This window comes from Arachis duranensis, chromosome 6, assembly GCF_000817695.3.
Source record: "Arachis duranensis cultivar V14167 chromosome 6, aradu.V14167.gnm2.J7QH, whole genome shotgun sequence".
Classification (NCBI taxonomy): domain Eukaryota; kingdom Viridiplantae; phylum Streptophyta; class Magnoliopsida; order Fabales; family Fabaceae; genus Arachis; species Arachis duranensis.
Genome location: NC_029777.3, coordinates 57,010,981 through 57,015,674, shown reverse-complemented (window position 1 = coordinate 57,015,674; position 4,694 = coordinate 57,010,981). Strand labels below are relative to the sequence as shown.

Sequence of the window (4,694 nt, the reverse complement as noted above, 5' to 3'; positions counted from 1 at the left end):
AGCTGAAACCTCAATTAGTTGCTCTAATGCAACGGAACTGCAAGTTTCATAGACTTCCATCTAAAGATTTGTGAGACTGTAAAGATGAATGGAGTAGACCCTGAAGTCTACAGGCTCATGCTTTTCCCTTTTGCTGTAAGAGACAAAGCTATAACATGGTTTGACTCACAACCTAAAGATAGCCTGGATTCCTGGGATAAGCTGGTCACGGCCTTCTTGGATAAATTCTTTCCTCCTCAAAAGCTGAGCAAACTTAGAGTGGATGTTCAGACCTTCAAACAAAAAGATGGTGAATTCCTTTATGAAGCTTGGGAAAGATACAAGCAGATGACCAAATAGTGTCCTTCTGACATATTTTCAGAATGGACCATATTAGATATATTCTATTATGGTCTATCTGAGTTTTCTAAGATGTCATTGGACCATTCTGTAGGTGGATCCATTCACCTAAAGAAAACGCCTGCAGAATCTCAAGAACTTATTGACATGGTTGCAAATAACCGATTCATGTACACTTCTGAGAGGAATTCCGTAAATAGTGGGACACCTCAGAGGAAGGGAGTTCTTGAAATTGATGCTCTGAATGCCATATTGCTCAGAACAAAGTGTTGACTCAGTAAGTCAACATGATCTCTCAAAGTCTGAATGGATGGTAAAATGCATCCAACAGTACTAAAGAGGCAGCTTCTGAAGAAGCTTATGATCATGAGAACCCTGCAAGGGTAGAGGTTAATTACATGGGTGAACCTTATGGAAACACCTATAATTCATCATGGAGAAATCATCCAAATTTCTCATGGAAGGATCAACAAAAGCCTCAACAAGGCTTTAATAATGGTGGAAGAAACAGGCTAAGTAGTAACAAGCCTTTTCCATCATCTTCTCAGCAACTGACAGAGAATTCTGAACAAAGCCCCTCTAACTTATCAAACATAGTCTCTGATCTGTCTAAGGCCACTTTAAGTTTCATAAGTGAAACAAGATCCTCCATTAGAAATTTGGAGGAACAAGTGGGCCAGTTGAGTAAGAAAATAATTGAAACTCCTCCCAGTACTCTCCCAAGCAATACAGAAAAAATCTAAGAGGAGAGTGCAAGGCCATTGATGTAATCAAAATGGCCGAATGCACAAGGGTGGAGAAGGACGAAAATCCTTGTGAGGAAAACCTCCTGAGACGTCTCTCAAGCAAGAAAGAGTTCCCTATTGAGGACCTAAAAGAATCTGAGGCTCATATAGAGACCATAGAGATTCCATTAAATCTCCTTCTGCCATTCATGAGCTCTGAAGATTATTCTTCCTTTAAAGAAGATGAAGATGTAAGTGGAGAGCAAGTTGCTCAATATCTAAGAGCCATCATGAAGCTGAATGCCAAGTTGTTTGGTAATGAGACTCGGGAAGGTGAACCTCCCTTGCTCATTAGTGAACTAGATACATGGGTTCAAAAAATCTTACCTCAAAAGAGACAAGATCCTGGCAAATTCTCAATACCCTGTACCATAGGCACCATGACCTTTAACAAGGCTCTGTGTGACCTGGGGTCAGGCATAAATCTTATGCCACTATCTGTAATGGAGAAACTGGGGATCATTGAGGTACAGCCTGCCTTATTCTTATTACAATTGCCAGACAAGTCAGTAAGACAAGCTTATGGATTAGTAGAGGACGTGTTGGTAAAGGTTGAAGGCCTTTACATCCCTGTTGATTTCATAATCTTAGACACTAGGAAGGAAGAGGATGAATGCATCATCCTTGGAAGACCTTTCCTAGCCACAGCAGGTGCTGTGATTGATGTTAACAGAGGAGAATTAGTCCTTCAATTGAATGGGGACTACCTTGTGTTTAAGGCACACGGCCATCCCTCTATAACAAAAGAGAGTAAGCATGCAGAGCTTCTCTCAGTACAGAGTCAAAAAGAGCCCCCACAATCAAACTCTAAGTTTGGTGTTGGGAGGCCCTCATCATGCTCTAAACATCTGTCAAGCTATTGACATTAAAGAAGTGCTTGTTGGGAGGCAAACCAATTTTTATTTATCTAATTTTATTTTATTTTATTGTTATTTTGTGTTTTAAGGCTCATGATCATGAGGAGTCACGAAAAAAATTATTAAAATTAAAAATAGAATCAAAAACAGCAGAGGAAAATTCACACCCTGGAGGAAGGACTTACTGGTGTTTAAACGCCAGTAAGATGCATCCGGCTGGCGTTCAACGCCAGAACAGAGCATGGATCTGGTGCTGAACGCCAGAAACAAGCAACATCCTGGCGTTTGGATGCCAGGAATGTGCCTTGAGGAAAGCTGGCGCTGAATGCCAGTAACAAGCATGGAACTGGCGTTCAACGCTAGAAATATGCCACACATGGGCGTTGAACGCCCAGAACGTGCACCACTCCGGCGTTTAAATGCCAGAATGGTATGCTAAGGCATTTTACATGCCTAATTGGTGCAGGGATGTAAATCCTTGACACCTCAGGATTTGTGGACCCCACAGGATCATCTCAGGTTCTGTGGACCCCACAGGATCCCCACCTAACATATTCTCCCCTCTTCTCAACATTCATTCTCCCTTTCCAATAAACACTCTTCCCCAAAACCCTTCACCAATCACCTTAATCTCTCTTCCCAATTACCCCCTTCACCACTCACATCCATCCACTCTTCCCCAAAAACCCCACCTACCTTCAAAATTCAAAAATCTTTCCCACCCAAACCCACCCTAAATGGCCGAACCTACTACCTCTCCATTCACTATATAAACCCCTCCATTCTTCTTAATTTTCACACAACACAAACCTCTCTTCTCCTTCTTGGCCGAATACACCTCTCCCCCTCTCCTTCATATTTTCTTCTTCTTCATCTTTTCTTCCTTCTCTTGCTCAAGGGCGAGCAATATCTTAAGTTTGGTGTGGTAAAAGCATAAGCTTTTTGTTTTTCCATAACCGTTGATGGCACCCAAGGCCGGAGAATCCTCTAGAAAAGGAAAAGGGAAGACAAAAGCTTCCACCTCCGAGTCATAGGAGATGGAAAGATTTATCTCCAAAGCCCATCAAGACCACTTCTATGAGGTTGTGGCCAAGAAGAAGGTGATCCCTGAGGTCCCTTTCAAGCTCAAGAAAAATAAGTATCCGGAGATTCGACATGAGATCCAAAGAAGAGGTTGGGAAGTTCTAACCAACCCCATTCAACAAGTCGGGATTTTAATGGTTCAGGAGTTCTATGCCAATGCATGGATCACTAGGAACCATGGTCAAAGTATGAACCCGAATCCAAAGAATTATTTTACAATGGTTCGGGGGAAATACTTAGATTTTAGTCCGAAAAATGTGAGGTTGGCATTCAACTTAGATGCACGCCCCTATATTATAAGGGTCAACTTTAATCAAAGGTTGGACCAAGTCCTTATGGACATATGTGTGGAAAGAGCTCAATGGAGTTCATCCAATGCTCCATCATCCCCACTAGCAACCGATCTGAAGTCACTATGGATCGGGCCATCATGATTTATAGCATCATGATTGGAGAGGAAGTAGAAGTTCATGAAGTCATCTCCCATGAATTCTAGAAAATAGCCGATAGGTCCTCAACTTTGGCAAGGCTAGCTTTTCCTCATCTTATTTGCCACCTATGTTGCTCAGCTGGAGTTATCATAGAAGGAGACATCCTCATTGAGGAGGATAAGCCCATCACTAAGAAAAGGATGGAGCAAACAAGAGAGCCCACTCATGGAGCCCAAGGGACGCATGAGGAAGCTCATCACCAAGAAATCCCGGTGATGCCTCAAGGGATGCACTTTCCTCCCAACAACTATTGGGAACAACTCAACACTTCCTTAGAAGATTTGAGTTACAATGTGGAACAATTAAGGGTGGAACATCAAGAGCACTCCATCATTCTCCATGAAATAAGAGAAGATCAAAGAGTAATGAGGGATGAGCAACAAAGGCAAGGAAGGGACATAGAAGAGCTTAAGGACATCATTGGTCCTTCAAGAAGAAGATGCCACTAAGGTGGACTCATTCCTTGTTCTTATTTCTCTGTTTTTCGATTTTTATGCTTCATGTCTATTTATATTTTGTGTCTCTACTTCATGATCATTAGTATGTAGTAACTATGTCTTAAAGCTATGAATAAATTTCATAAATCCTTCACCTCTCTTAAATGAAAAATGTTTTTAATTCAAAAGAACAAGAAGTACATGAATTTCGAAATTATCCTTGAATTTAGTTCAATTATATTGATGTGGTGACAATACTTTTTATTTTCTGAATGAATGCTTGAACAGTGCATATTTTTTATCTTGTTGTTTATGAATGTTAAAGTTGTTGGCTCTTAAAAGAATGATGAACAAAGAGAAATGTTATTGATAATCTGAAAAATCATGAAATTGATTCTTGAAGCAAGAAAAAGCAGTGAATAGCAAAAGCTTGCGAAAAAATGGCAAAAAAAAATAGAAAGAAAAAGAAAAAGCAAGCAGAAAAAGCCAATAGCCCCTTAAAACCAAAAGGCAAGGGTAAAAAGGATCTAAGGCTTTGAGCATCAATGGATAGGAGGGCCCAAGGAAATAAATCCAGGCCTAAGAGGCTAAATCAAGCTGTCCCTAACCATGTGCTTGTGTCATGAAGGTCCAAGTAAAAAGCTTGAGACTGAGTGGTTAAAGTCGTGATCCAAAGCAAAAAGAGTGTGCTTAAGAGCTCTG

The 4,694-nt window shown here is 40.8% G+C and overlaps 1 non-coding gene across 1 annotated transcript; it reads right to left on the bottom strand.

Moving 5' to 3' along the window:
- Positions 1 to 249: 249 nt before the first annotated feature.
- Positions 250 to 358, bottom strand: LOC127740297 (small nucleolar RNA R71). Its single transcript, XR_008000976.1, has one exon. It is a non-coding gene; the product is annotated as a small nucleolar RNA R71 (small nucleolar RNA).
- Positions 359 to 4,694: the final 4,336 nt, after the last annotated feature.